Source organism: Euprymna scolopes, chromosome 4 (genome assembly GCF_053919585.1).
Source record: "Euprymna scolopes isolate OS-2025 chromosome 4, ASM5391958v1, whole genome shotgun sequence".
NCBI classification, from domain to species: domain Eukaryota; kingdom Metazoa; phylum Mollusca; class Cephalopoda; order Sepiida; family Sepiolidae; genus Euprymna; species Euprymna scolopes.
Window position 1 is genome coordinate 175,796,477 of NC_136485.1, and position 16,230 is coordinate 175,812,706.

General features: G+C 34.6%; 1 protein-coding gene across 2 annotated transcripts in view; it reads right to left on the bottom strand.

Annotated features, from left to right (window-relative positions):
* The window catches only part of LOC145270332 (putative UDP-sugar transporter protein SLC35A4), a 181,548-nt gene extending 170,953 nt beyond the window's left edge, over window positions 1-10,595 (bottom strand). For both annotated transcript variants that reach the window (XM_080125996.1, XM_080125985.1), the window contains exon 1: window positions 10,465-10,595. The gene's annotated coding sequence lies outside the window, so the exon portion shown is untranslated. The remainder of the gene's footprint in view (window positions 1-10,464) is intronic.
* Window positions 10,596-16,230: the final 5,635 nt, after the last annotated feature.

Here is a 16,230-nt window from a genome sequence, read left to right on the forward strand (position 1 = left end):
AACCTGAAATCATAAAAATTGATCAGTTATCTCATAAGATGTATAGCAATAACATACTGAATGTTCAAGAGTCTGCAATAATTTCAAATGCCTGTACAAAACGTCTAGAAACTAATTGAAGACAACTTGTAACTGCTTTCCATTCACCTGCACCTGTTGGCGAGAGATCTAGAACAGAAATTAATCCGCAGAAGTCTGGTTTAAAGTTGGCAATCTTTAAAAACAGAACCAGAAACAATGATCAACTTTGTGATAAGGTTGAGTGTGATCCAAATTAATCAACATGGCCGCTTTTGTCTTCAATCATATCAATGAGACGAAGATTATTCTGAATCGATCTTTCCTTCACAATTCTGCTAGTTTGATTAATTCCCCAGTGACAATCTGCCACTGGTTCAATAGGATTCAAGCCAAAATCTTTAATTCTCTAAGAGAGAGTTATGGGCCTTGCCCAAATGTCAGATCGTCCGTGAAATGTGGAAAATAACAAAAAAAAAAAAAATCAAAACAGGAACCAAAAATGCTGGAACCAATTAAAATCTGGAATTATTAAAAAAATGTAGAGTGCCCCATTTTCTGGTTTGTATAGGACTGGAAAACATTATGGCTGGATAAAAATGTATTTTTATTTTTCTACATTTTAATAATTTCTAGCAGGGATACCTGGTATTGTTCAGGATATGGATAATAAAATAGAGTTCATGCGTGTGTAACATTTTTCTTTGAGTTTTCTCTTTTTACCCTTCTGTCTACTGGTTCAAAAACAGGGCTCTACATTGCGAGTGAAACAGTCGCATTTGCAAATGATTTTTCAAAATGGCGACTAGAAATAATGAAACGCTTATCTTTCAGCAATTGTATTTCTTTCACTCTATCTTCTAAAGTTCACTACTGAGTGAAAATTATCTTCAACTTTTTTTTTTGATAAAACAAATAAAACAAAATTATCGCCCCATTAGCCTCCTCCCGCTTTTCACCAAAATATTTGAGTCCTTAGTTAATCAAGCCCTAGTCCAGCACCTAACAGCTGCTAAACTCCTGACTGACAAACAATATGGATTCAGGCAAGCCCATTCAACAGCAGATATCTTAACTGTAGTTTCTGAACGTATATACCGTTCATTGGACAAAACAGATGAGGGTAGAGCGGTAGCCCTTGATATATCTAAGGCTTTTGACAGGGTATGGCACGATGGTCTTCTAAGGAAAATTAGATCATATGGAATTACTGGAAGAATTCATAATGTAATTAAATCCTTAAGTAAGAGAAAAATCAAAGTTGTCCTTGACGATCGTACATCTAAACAATATGACATAAATGCGGGAATACCTCAGGAGTCTATCCTTAGACCTCTATTATTCCTGATATTCATAAATGACCTCCCTGATAAAATTGTTTCGGAGATGGGTATATTTGCCGATGACACCACTCTCTATAACAGATATGAGGGGAAAACAAATGAACACATATCCAAGGAAATGGCAGAAACACTAGAGGATGACCTCCAATCTGTAGTGGAATGGGGACAAAAAATGGATGGTCACATTCAATGCTGCTAAGACTAAGCTTGTTTCCTTCAATAACTACAAGAAACCTTCTCTACCACAATGGCCAAGAACACATTGCCTGAAAGTACTTCTTTTAAACTCCTCGGCCTAACGTTCACAGGGAATATGAACTGGAATAGATACATTGAGAGCATTGCCAAGGCTGCTGCAAGGAAGGTTGGCTCCCTCTACCATGCTAGAAAACTACTTACGCCTGACAGTATCCAGTACCTCTATAAGGCCACCATTCGCCCATGTATGGAGTACTGTTGTCACATCTGGGCTGATACATCTGCTGCTTGTCTCTCGCTCCTGGACAGGGTTCAAAAGAGAGTCGCCAACCTGATAGGTCCTGAACTGTCAGCTAGGCTTCAGCCTCTGTCCCATCGACGAGATGTTGCATCCCTCTGCCTGTTCTACAAATACTTTAATGGTGAATGCTCTGACGAACTGCAAACACTTGTACCTCCTCGACGTAACTACCCCCGACAAGCTACTAAGTCTCATCCCTTTACAGTAGAGATCCCTAGGTGCAAGAAAGCCTTTTACTCCAATAGTTTCTTCCCCAGAACTGCAGGTCTTTGGAACTCCCTTCCGGGATTCTGCTTTCCCAACTGTACTGATATGCAGAAATTCAAGTGTAATGTGAACAAACATCTTTCTACTCATCTCCCTTCATAATGGCCCTGCTAATTAAGTCCCTGATAGTAGCCCCCTGCTTCAAAGTGGCACTGTGCCTTGTTTGGGGTGAAAATTGAATAAAAAAAAAAGAAAAAAGAAAGTTAAATTATTTAAACAATAAAAGTTTAATAGAACAATATACTTTTTTTTAATGAAAAAAAAAAAAAAACATCTGAAGATATCAGAATGTTTATATCTTCAAGTATTAGGTACAGGCAAAAATGGGCGGACAACGATAGGGTGACCTAGTTTTGAAAGCCGATTTATCATAATTTTTTTGTAGGTTTCCGACTACTTTTTGATTGTATTTGAAAGATTAAAAACTAAACTTAATTTCCAAAAGGAAAAAAATATTTGTACAAGTGAAAAAAAAAAAGTTATGAAAACTGTTTTCACATCGAGCTACCCAATTCAGCTAAATTTTGAAGTTGAATAAATTCATTGCAAAAATCCTTTAAAAGATAAATATTAGTTTTCTGGGTCTATTTCAAAGATAATTAGTAAAGTCCTAAGATATTGAATTAAATAATAAAAAAAAACACCTTGTTTGTACAAAACATAAATTAATTTAGCCCAAAAACCGAGTGATTCTGCCATTGCAAAATGCAACAAACTAAAATTTTGTAAACACGGAATATACGAAAGCCCAAAATTTAAGACAGTCGAAAGACTGAAAATTATATCATGTAATTAAAAGGGAGGAAGGGGTGTGATAGTTTTCTTTTTTTCTCCAGACGTGCATTCCTATTCTGAACATTTGTATAAATTTTTTCATTTTTTAATTCAATTATTTTTCTATGTTCCTGCTTTTAAATTAATTTTTTTTTAATCATTGTTCAATAATATATATAAAAAAAATGTTACGCCGAAAGTTTCACATTCTTCCAAGCAAGGAAATTATTAAAATCTTGCATATAAAATTATGCAAAACCTGTAATTTAAAAAAAAAAAAGTAGAAATATTTTTTGCAATTATAATTTTTTTTTTGTGAAAATATTAAATAAACAATGCTTAATTCAATGGTAATATGGGTAGTTCAAGAAATTCATTTTTCTTCGAGTTTTATCGAATTCATTAATACGGCCTTTAGGGCTTTTTTCGTAATGTTCCTGTAAAAATTATTTTATTTTTACAAATTACAATGCTTTATTTATATAAAAAAAAGCAAAAATATTTAAGTGTCAAAGGTCAACTAGATAAATTTGCCCATAGAGCGCTGAAAAAGGTGAATCTTTAACCTAGTTTCAGTGTTTTTTTGTTTAAATAACTACCAGTAAGAATGAAAAGTATTTTTTTTTTACACTCTGCACTAATTTGGTCCATGAACGATTACAGTATTTTCTATTTTTAACTATAACCACGGCAGGATCACACTGAATTTGATGATATAAAGTTTGTAAGTATATCTTGTCTAATTTTGATTATATAGAAATATTGTATATAGAAATAATTATCAAAGAATGTATCTTTAACAAAGCAAAATTTCAAGATAAGAAAAGCTCAACACTATTAAGAGGAGCAAGCAAATATATTAAAGGAAAGATAAGGAATAAAAGTTATATACAACTTTATTATATCATCAGAAAAACAAAGAATAGTAAAAGGGGAAAATTAAGAAAAAAACCTCTTTAGACCATGGCATTTTGAAGCTAAATGCTTCTCATCAGAAGGGGAATAGGTCCAGAATTATACAGATAAAAACTGGATTAATATTTAGGTATGAAATGAGTAAAAAGGAACAGGTAAAAAAATGATTACAAAATATTAAAAGTAGGTAAAATATATAAATGCCATGGTCTAAAGAGGTTTCTTCTTTCTTTTACTTTTCATTATTTTTCCGATGATATAATAAAATTATAATTTTCATTCCTCATGGGATGATTCCAATTCTTTATAAATCACTAAAGATGATGATTACAATATTTTTACCTAATTCTTATACAATTACCGATTCCAATTCTTTATGAAACACTAAATATTCAACAATAAAGTTATTTATTCCCCGTTTCCATAATAACACGTGTTAAATGTGCAGATATTTTCTCAATATACTCAATATTGCAGGTAATGATCTAATGATTTTTAGTATTATTATTAGTTAAAAAAAAAAATTAAAAAAAAAAAAAAAAAAAAAAAAAAAAAAAAAAAAAAATCGATAAATATTATTTTATCATTACTACCAGCATTTTGCTTTAAACAAAATCGAATAAAAAAAAAAATAATTAAAAGAATTGTTTTGTGCATCAGAAAATAGGCACAAAGTTTTCCAATTCTGATGCCTCTGAAAGTTCTGAATTTCCCCGATTCCAATTCATCTTCCCTATATATAATTATAATGAATATGAATATTTAATTTTTTTTTTTTATACATGCATCTTCAATGACAGATTTGATAGTTTTTTTAATTTTAGCAGTGAACATACAAAAAAAAAAGAATCAGTTCAAATATTTTTGCCAACTCATGACTTCTGGTGATAAGATCAAAGGGACAAAATATTTTTTCAACAAAATATTTTTTCAACAAAATATTTTTTCAACAAAATATTCATATTTTGTATTGGTTTCTAATTTTTGTGCTTAGATGCGTTTTCTGGTGGTTTCGGTAAATTCTCTCTGAGCTGTCCCTATTCCTTACAATTACTTCTAGCTTCTATAAACTTTTGTCTGTTTGTACTGGACTTATATCGGTTAAATCTGTGGTATGCATGCTGCCTTTGAGCAATGGCAGCTTCACGAATAGAAGTAAAACATTGAGGAGAGAGGGGTTTGCTATAGAATTTCCACGTGAGAACATGTGCTTCAATTGCCGTCTTGTACCATTCAGTGGTCTCGTTTGTGCACTATTCAGTGGGAAGAGAAAAGATATTTCCCCATCGAGCATCTCTGATGAGATCCCTGATGGCATCCTAGTCAGCCTTCTTATAATATCTTATTATTTGAGCAATAGCTCTTCAGTTTTGGGTCAAGAATTTAGGGCGATTTCTACCATTATCACAGTGTGATCAGCATTCCTGAGTGGGCTATGGGCATTCGTTACACAATCATCGGGAACCTGGGTCAAAAATAGATCTAGAAATGAAGCAAGTTCTCTCCAATTCTCTCCTCTGATCTTGAGCACGTAGTACAATGGGGAAAGGAGTGGCTGGTTACTTTTAATGCATCTAAAACCAAGCTTCTCTCTTTACATCATCAACATTCTGATCCACATCTGGCATCAATTGAAATGAATGGCTCTCGTCTTCAGGAGGCCTCAAGTTTTGACAAGCTTCTGGGCTTGACAATTACTCCTGATCTTAAATGGAACACGTACATCAAATCTGTTGCCAAGGCCGCTGGAAAAATGGTGGGATCTGTCTATCGATCCAGTAAATATCTCACTGCTGATGCTATTCTCTATCTATATAAGAGCCAGGTACATCCAAGGATGGAATACTGTTGCCACATCTGGGCAGGAGCTGCTAGAAAGGACTTGGCCTGCCTTGATAGAGTTCAAAATAGACTTCGTAGCCTCGTAGGAGATGTCCTTTTCTCCTCCTTGCAACCTCTATCTCACAGAAGAGATGTTGCGAGTTTGTCTCTGATGTATCGTTATTTTCATGGAAAGTGTTTGACTGAGCTTCAATCTATGGTCCCCCCTCGCCAAACTTTCACAAGAAACACTCGTCTAGCTGTAAACACTATCAATAATTCCCCCCATTCTTTATCTGTGCCTAAACCTAAACGTAGATTCCATGAACAAAGCTTCTTTCTTAGAACTGCACGCCTGTGGAATTGCCTTCCGTTTTCCTGCTTTCCGGCTGACTACAATATGTTTGTGTTCAAGTCTAACGTAAATAAGTTCTTGATGAGCCGTTCCATATAAGTTATCAAATTTACCAAATTTTCATTACTAATGATTACTATATTGTCCAATTTCTACTGTACACTCTTTAACCCTTAGCCTTGAGTGGCCTCTTGGCCTTGATAATGTGGTGATGCCTATGTAAAAAAAAAAAAAAAAAAGCATGTTGATCTTGCTGATCTGGGAAACATGTCGGAAACATAACCATCTGTGATAAGGAATGAGATATAGAGAAGCTATATGTTATATTACCAGCTACGTCTGTGTACGTAGAGAATCCAAGCCAATTACTGTGGTGGACACTGAAGTCACTAAATACATGTACTTGTGCGTTAGTATCGAGGCAGAGTACTTTATCTATGCTGTCATAGATTTGGTTGATTAGGGTACAGTCTTTGGTCGAGGGAGAGCAGTAGAGAAAATATAAGTAGCTAATATTATGTTGTATATTAAGTCTAAAGCACATAAAAGCTTGGTCATATGATTCTAGTTTTGTTTCTCTAGTCAAGGGGAGAGCGTTTTGAATATAGACTCAAAGTTCGTGCATGTGTCTGTCTGAGTCCTTACGGCAAAGTAGGAGATAACCAGGCATGTTAAAGTGATTAGAGGAGATAAAGGAGTGTAGGTTAGTTTCACTTAGCGCTAAGATATCTGCGGTGTTTGCTAGGAGAAATGATTCAACATCAGCTAAATTAGTTCTAAGCCCGCAGATATTCATGAATGCAAGCCTCAAGAGAGGAGGCAAATTGATTTTGCTCGAGTTTAAGCCGGTTTAATTGTAATTTTTGATTGAACTATTTTATTTTATTTAAAAGTTTCAGTTTTAGGGTGAGAGGTGCTGCTGGACAAAATGGTTGTGCAGAATACTAAACATGCAACTCTAAATGTTGAATGTTTTAAATTGAGGGGAAAAAATAATTATTTTCTACATTCGTTAAGTTCACCAACAAAAGTTCCACTCCACCGCATCAAGCGGGAAAAAAAAATCGTCCCCATTTCAAATAAATTCTAGCTTTTTATCTATATATATAAAAGCGAAAATGTATGTATGCATGTTTGTGTGTATGTTTGGATGTCTGCTAAAAACTTTCGACAGACGCGACGAAAATTCACAAACTCGGTATCGAAGTTCCATCCTTTGCTCGAAAAATATCGAAAAATTGGCCAAAAACGTTAACTTTTTCACCCCGAAATCGACAATTTTTGTTGATCAAATAAATTTCTCATTCAGTGGAATTTCCACGGATCTTGCTAGTCTTCAACAATACCAAAAGGTTTTTGTAGAAATTCAACAAATGGAGAAATTTTGCAATGAATGTTGCTCTTTGTTTGGTTTTCCTAGAAAAACATTCAAAATATTTTTTTTAAATCTCAGAAACCTAAATTTTAAAGTGGGGAGGAGGGAGGGTGCAATAACTTTTTTTAATTTTTTTTTTCTTAGAGTTATCGTCCTTGGCAGCTTCTGTTTGATTCTGAGAAAACTATGAACATCTGACATTTGAAAAACAGGTTTTTGTTCAAAATTCCTTCTACATTAAAAAACAAAAATAAAGAAAAATCTATATAATATACGTACCCGCAAGGAAACAAATATATGATATTGCAAAAATCGCATTCAATTGATCAGTAATTTTATTTTTATAAATTTTTTAAGCGATTAATGAGAATCCGTGGGCATTACAACATAAATCTAGTAAGTATGAATTATTATCGAGTAATCTTCCTTTGTTTCCTGAATTTTTTTTTTTTTTTTTCAAAAATATGGCAGGCGAGATAATCACTCTTCGAATACCCTACTCAAAATTTGTGTACATTAGATTTTTCTTTAGTTTATAGGTAGAATTCTGGACACGAACAGAAAAAAAATTAAAAAACATTTTAAGTAATGGTGCTAATGCAGAGAGTGATCCGCGCTATTTTTGAAATCGTATTTCCACGTTTAATTAAAGTTTTATGACATGTTTTTTTATTCAATTGTAAGGTTAAAGTACAGAATAGGTACAAAACACCCTCCCATCCCCATGTTAAGAATGGCTTTTTAAATAATAACATTATTTCAGCACGGATCACTCTCCGCATGAGAACCTAAGTAATTGCCAATTTATCGTTGTAATAATATAATTGTAACTACGCGGCGTTTCCCCCGATGGCTTTTTTTTTTCCTGATATTGGTAAATTTTTTACTTGGTTTCTACCTTAACATTTTCCTTTGATGACCGACAGGTTTTCGGGTATGCTAAAAACGAATATTACATTTAAATTTTCCGCAAATAAGTAGTTTTCCAAATATTAAGCAATGTAGTTTTTATGTCAAAAGTAGTGATCATTGTTGTACGCGCAAGCGCGCCAAAATATGCAACAACAGTGGCCACCATCACTAATAACAAAAGAAATTATATTGCTTAATATCCGGAAAAAAAAATACTTATTTGCGGAGTATTCGTTTTTAGCATACCCGAAAACCTATAAAGTTGTCATTTTAAAGGAAAATGTTAAGGTGGAAACTATTTTTTGGTGCTTATTCAGAGTTACATTTGTTAAAAAAAAATATTTTTTAAATGAAACAAACATTTTTGTAATACACCGAACGAAGATGGCATATTCCGAAAATCACGTAAATTGATCAAGTAGTTTGGTTATTATTAAGAAAATAAAATTTTATGAATTTTAGCAATTAAAGTTTTAATTATTTTGAATACAAAATCTTTGTAGTCAAATTGTTGCCCTTGAATTTTAACAAAATTTAAAATATTGCACTCAACAGCTCTCCCATTCAGTTCGTCGTAATATTTGATGTTCTTAAAAAAAAAATAAATAAATAAAAATAAATAAATAAATAAATAAGAAACCCTTCTTGATCAATTTACGTAATTTTTCGAATATGACATCTTCGTTCCGTGACGAGAACATCATAAGGATTATAAGTTTAATTCTAAATAAGCACTTTGACTTTGTAGACTTGGACTACTCTCTAAAACCGGAAGAAAAAAAAAAAAAAACTTTCTTTTTTTTTTTTTTACGTGCAGTTTTATTACCTTGTCAACTTAGGGTTAGTGGTAAAAAAAGGGTACTTCTGTCACCGTGCTGAAATAATAACTTTATTAGTTAGAAAGCCATTCTTAACATGGGGGAGAGGCGAGGCGTGTGTTTTGTAACTATTTTGTACTTTCACCCAACAATTAACGGGGGGGGGGGGTCAACAAACGCACTTTCACCAAAAAGAAAAATGATATCGTAAAACTTCAATTTAACTTGAAAATACTATTAAACAAAAATATCACGGTAGTATAAGTACCAAAAAATGGTTAACTGCTCTAAAAAGTTAGAAGGGCCTGGATCTGGCCGGTGGCGGTGGGATACATAAAAAAAAAAAAATAAATAATAAAAAAAAAACCCTGATTCCTCAATCTAAATTCTAGAACTGCGTTTTTTCTTTCTGAAAAGTTGTTTAGGGTGTTCACATGTAATCGATTAAAATAAAAATAATCTCGGGGGGGGGGTAATCTACAAATTCACAAAAAAAGATTGACTTTTTTTTTTTTTTTTTCTTTTTTTTTAAGGCTGTTCGATGCAAGACAGACAGTCTATTGATGGCGGCCAAGGGCCACGAATTCGAAATAGGGGCGTGTGAACGAAAAAATTCAATATCTCCGTCTTAGGAGGAGTTCGTTTTGGTTCAAATTCCGTAGAAGCACCATGTTTTCCGATTCAGAAACCTGGAACCAGGGTTTAATTTTGTGTAGTCGCTCTTCGATTATAATTCGTTACGGGATTTTTAATGAGCCAATAATCACCAGCAGTCATGGGGGTCGATCTATACAAGCACACAAAAAGTTGTTTCGAACGAATTCCAAAACTTATAATCGCAAACGCCTAAAAATAATCTAGGACACGAAAAAGTAACCTTTGTCAAACAAACAATAAACAATGTTTTGTTTTTTGTTTTTTTTTTTCTTCTTATCAAAAATTAATGTTTTATAAATTGATTGAAAAATATTTTACTACCCCCCTTTTCCATTTTGAGGTCGGATTTGGACTTTTATTCGGGTAAAAATAACACGCATTTTTTGTTTACCATTAAAATTTACGTTTGACCAAGTTAATTTAAATCTACATTATTTAATAAAAGTCGTGATTTTTTTTTTAATATAATTAAAAAATAATCTGGATTTTTAAAAAAAAACAAAAAGGTCGATAACGAACGAGTTGGGTTCTGAGAAAAAAATGAAATGGGGGTAACTCCGAAGGAAAAAAAAAGTATTCGAAATGAAGCGAGTCACATGTTAAAGTCGAACTTTTGCGTTCAATGGCCACATGCATTCATGCAAGCTTTCATCGGCGATAAAGATGCTGTATTGATATTAACTAAAATACACAAACAAAATTATTCTTACTTGAAGTCGTACGGTGGTCATCAGATAGAAAAATGTCCGAGTGTGTGAGGAATGGTGGGTATTTCGTTTTAGCGACAGGAAACCAAGGGGAGATAATTCAAATTTATTGGTAGGAAAAAAAAATGCGGCAGAATTCCTGAAAAGTGCGTCGCGATTGAAAGGCGGTGGGGGGGAGGGGTGCTAGGTATTCCCTTGTTCTTATTTACTTGCTCCCCCCCCCCCCTGAAAATTGTTTAATTGTTATTTCAGTCACCTTAATTATTTACAGCGAAATTAGTTTCGGCAGCGGTTGGCATTATTATCAACAAATAATGGAGCTTGAGGAGATTAGTGATGTTTTAAACCAACGCATTTCAGGTGAAAAAATTATTACGTACTTATTTATGTGTCATGTTGAAAATAGAGTAAATTCCAAAAGTTTGCGAAAAATGATCCAGTAAAAGACGTGCTAGATGTATTTTTAACACACACACACACACACACACACACACATCCAGAATTTACATTGTGCTATTTTGCGTTAACATGGCGGACACTTCATTAAAATCAACACTACACAAGCATTATTATTTTTATTATTATTATTATTATTATTATTATTATTATTATTATTATTATGATACCAAATGTATTTTAGTAAAATATTAAAATGAAAATCTACTGTTTCTAGGCAATTACATGCAAGCAAAAAAAAAATGGGTACCTGTCTCTTTTCACCACAAATTTTTCGGAAAGTGGGTACTGTAGGGGACTAGGACATGTAAATCCTAATCCCGTTACAAAAGAATATAATGAAACGAATGGAATTGAAGGAAACAAAGACTCAATTGATGGGTAAGATAAACGTGCCGTTTATTTACTGTTGAAAGAATGAATGTTTTAGATATAACATGTGTTCATGTCCGCGCGGGTGTAACCATCGTTCGTTGCGGGACTGGTGTAATAGAAAGAAAAGGAAATGTGTGTTCATCTCAAGTTTGGGTCACTATCATTTGTTCGCGCGTGGGAAGAGAAGTGAGTAATGTAATGGAACGAGAAATGGCAGTCCATCGTATAGACAAAGAAAAGGATAGAGGGTTGACGTCAGTTAGCAGTCAGCTACGCGAAGGTGTTCTCAGGGACCAGTAGTAGATAGAGAGAGAAAGAGTGAGAATGTGTATGTACGGTCTGTTAGCTTTTTCCCCCACATAGTAGCAAGTGGTGTGAGGCACGCACATGCCGAAAAGGCATGCTGTCAGTCCGTAGACCGACCAGCTTGAAAGCTGGGCCTAAAAAAGATCGAAGCCGCTTATTGCTCTTTCTTTTATACTTGTTTCCGGTGGTCTTTTGCGCATGTGTGCATTTCCTTTGAAAGGAAGTGACATCGTCCATCTGTGTGCGTACATGTGCGCGTGTGTGAGTACATGTGTGTACGTTAGTGTGTGTGTATATACACGTGAATGTGAGTGTATGTACGCGAACGTGAATTTATGTATGTGCGTGGATGTGTGCGCGTATGTTTGTGTGCGCGCATGTATATGACAAGTAATATAGCTTGAAATGTGAACGCGTGTTTTTGTGTGAGACTAGGAAAGGCACGCACCATACTCATTTTATGTTAAATTTATGTAAGAAAATTGATCTCCCTTTCTAAAGTCTAAAAATATTTTTAATACATTTTTTGCGAATATTTTTCAAGCTGTTGACATGTAATCGCCTAAAAAAGTGCAGTGTCATTTTATTTTTTGCTAAAGTATGATGGATGCGACAGTAAAAATTAACCTAGCATTTTTGTATTGTAGATTGACACTTTCAGCTAAATCACGCCCCCCCCCCCCCAATAATAATAATGAGATTCTACTATTTTAGAAAATTATGTATAAAACTAAGTGGAAAAAATATATTATTTTTGAATTTCAAAAGTAAAGGATGATTTTCACATATAAATTTAACAGAGGTGTTAGCATTCTAACCTTTTAGAAATGTTAACCACAATGTTTTTTTTTCTTTTTTGTCTTGTTTTTTTGTTTTGTTTTTAAGGAAATAAACTATGTGAGGTTTTGGACGGTATACCACAACCAGCAGGTGTCCATTGTACTGCAATTAAAATCACCAGAGCAACAAAAGCATTCAAATGACCATGGGTCTTGGCACGTGGAATGTTAGAACACTCCTGATTTCAAAATGGAAAGGAGAATGGCACTCGTCCGCAAATAACTTGCCGTCCAATTCACATAGTGATATTAAATGACTCTAGACTCTCTGACAAGGGAAGAATAGACGAACCAGGAACCAGTTTGTTTTAGAAAAGGAAAACCTGCTCCAAAATACCGAATCTATTCTATGGGTTTTGTGATTAAAATACCCCTCGTGCAAGCCCACAATCTTCTGCCCAAAAGAATAAATGATTGACTAATGACATTACGTATCTCTATTCTAAAGAACAACTTCCTGACCCTGATATCAGCATATGCATCAACCCTCGATTCAGGAGACACAGTTAAGAAAGTGTTCTACCAACAATGAGTTTTTCTCCTCTATTCCTCCAAGGGATAAATTAATTAAATTAATCATACTCAGAGATTTTAATGTCCGAGTGGGGAAGGACTCAACAACATGGAGCCCTTTTATTGGAAATGGGGGGGGGGGTCATGGAAAATGTAATAACAATAGGCTCCATCTTTTCAACGTGTGCAGAACATGAGCTTCTCATTAAAAATACCATCTTTCAACTTCCTACCAGACAAAAGACCATCTAAGCTCTGGCACATATTGGACTACTCCATTGTTTGCTTGAGAGACCACAAAGATGTCCTAATCACACACTTTATGCCAGCAGATGATTACTGAACTGACCATCGCTTATTAATAGCAAAGCTTAATATGTCAGTCTGAAGACGTTCCCATATACAACACTCTAGGGCAAAGAAACTAAACACAAAAATTGAAAGACGCAATCGCAGCTAGAACATATGCAGAAGCAGTGCAGAGCACATTGCCAAATCTAATCAATCAATCAATGATTCTCACTGTGTGAAACTATGAACAAGGCCGCCATAGAAACATTTGGATTTATTGAAAAACGTCACTCAAACTAGTTTGATGACAACAACCAAGAAATAAAAGATCTAATTGAAGAAAATCAAAAGCAAAGATTGAGCATGAAGCGCACACATCATCACAACAACTCAAAACTAATTTCCATCAGTTAAAGGCCAGATGTCAGAAAAAGTTCCGTAACTGCTGATGGGCAGGAAAAGCAAAGGAGCTTCAGCAGTACACAGATGCCTGCAATATGGGAAGCTTCTTCTCTGGCGTCAAAGAAATATACAATCCTGTCAGAATCTCTACTGCCTCCCTAAAAGAAGCTGATAACATCACAGAATTCACTGAATGTAGAAATATTCTTGCCAGATGGTAATAACACTTCACAGCACTACTAAACCGTGATGCAACAGTGGCACCAGACTTCCTGAAAAACATACCCCAACACTCAGTTTGTCTTTGGATGTCTGCAAATCCTACCTTTGATGAATTTGTAGCTACTCTCAAGCTTCACCTCAAATACAAGAAACTGTTATAAAAATTCAGGGATGCTTCTTCAAGAGATACGCTTTGAATTTTGAGAATACATCAATTATTAGTGAAGATATGTTTTTGTATTTACTTTTCAAAAAGTGTCAAAACATCCTTTGTAAACATGCATTAGTTGTATGTTTATTGGGTTGCATAGTTGCAATGCATCCAAATGGCTGACTGCAAGTGGGAAATATAACTTCAAGCCCTTGTACACCCTTGACATAAATACCCTAACCCTAACCCGACAAGTAGCTAAATTCCACCCCTACACAGTAGAGATCCCCAGATGCCAGAAAGCTTTTTACTCTCTTCACCAAAACTGCTGAACTTTGAAATTCCCTTCCGGGTTCCTGCTTCTCTGACTGTACTGACATGCAGAAGTGTAATTTAAACAGACATATTGCTGCTCAACTCCCTACATAGTATCTCTGCAAATTATATCCCAGATAGTATATCAAAGTAGCACTGTGCCTTGTTTGAGGTGAAAATGCAAAAAAAAAAAATGTCTGACTGCAAGTGAGAAATAATTAATGAGGATAAAAAAAGCGAACACAAGAAAATAGGAAATATCTCCAATTTTAGGTTTACATAAGAAAATTTATTAAATTCGGGGCAATCATCTGACAATAACTTGTCATTCATGCCACTTTCTTCACTTAAGTTCTCTGCACACCATTTCATATCATTGAAGCATCCTTTTGGGAGCATAATCTCTTTGGGCCAAGATCAAAGTGTAGTATCTGTTCTAATGCTGCACTACACTTTTTTTGGTCTTGGTTAATAGAGGAGAAATCCTTCATGACTAATACATTTTTTATTTTTGTTACTAACCAGAGTGCCCCTATTTGGGGAGCTGGTTTCCCTTTATATTAAAAGCAGACCTATTATCTAACTCTGCCCTCGTGGTGTGGCAAGTTAGCAAGAAACAATCTCCTTTATTTTCTCTTCATTCAATGGTTGATACATCGCAAAGATGTCGTCTGTCAAACACATAACGATTATGCAACCCACATTCTATACACAGCACAGCTGATACACAAGCTCAGCCTTCTCAATCTATTCAATAATGGATTCGCTGGAATCCGAACCACTAAACTCTGGTGTAAGTTTCAAATCAATCTTATCTGCCATCATTATGCCGGAATAGGTTGTAACAAAATCAAAAAATGAAACAAACCTCATAAGCAGTGAAAATCTTAAACAAAAAACAAATTACTTATTTATTATAACAGGACGTGTAAATAATTTAAATATGTTTCCTGATTGTGACGGCTTAGGTAGTGATATATATATGGCACAGTCACGTTGCCAGATCACTGAAGTTAAGCGACGTTGAGCCTGGCCAGTACCAGATGAGTGACCATTTGGAAAGGCGAGGTGTTGTATGTACCAAGAGGTAAAAATCCCAGGTTGGGAAACTGGCGTGGTCTATCCTTCTTGAGGGTAGATGGGCCTCTCTTAAGCCGTGGTAGGCAACCCATCTAGTGATGGCATCAAGATAAAAAATACCCTTGATAGCCTTGGCGAAGCATCAAGTATTGCCAGCTATTAGAAATGACGTGATAGATTCTGCTAAATTTGTTCATGTTTCACCTGCGTCTACTGGAATTTCTGTAAAACAAGTATCAAAACAGTGTAAAAAATAAACCTTTGTTATAGTTTGCTTGAAGCATTGTGCATAGTGTGAAAGGAATTGTGTTTGAAGGCTATATCAATGCAGTTCGTGGAAAACACAGTGGACATTGGTTAGTATATAAACACAAGAACAACAACAACACTCCAGACACTCACTACTTGTAATAACAAACAAATAATTCTACTATGCCCTTTTTTTTTTTTTTTTTTACATAGGCATCACCACATTATCAAGGCCAAGAGGCCACTCAAGGATAAGGGTTAAAGAGTGTACAGTAGAAATTGGACATTATAGTAATCATTAGTAATGAAAATTTGGTAAAGTTGATAACTTATATGGAACGGCTCATCAAGAACTTATTTACGTTAGACTTGAAGACAACCATATTGTAGTCAGCCGGAAAGCAGGAAAACGGAAGACAATTCCACAGACGTGCAGTTCTAAGAAAGAAGCTTTGTTCATGGAATCTACGTTTAGGTTTAGGCACAGATAAAGAGTGGGGGAAATTATTGATAGCGGTTTCAGATAAAACAAGTGTTTTTCATGAAAGTCAGGACAGTGGGGAACCATAG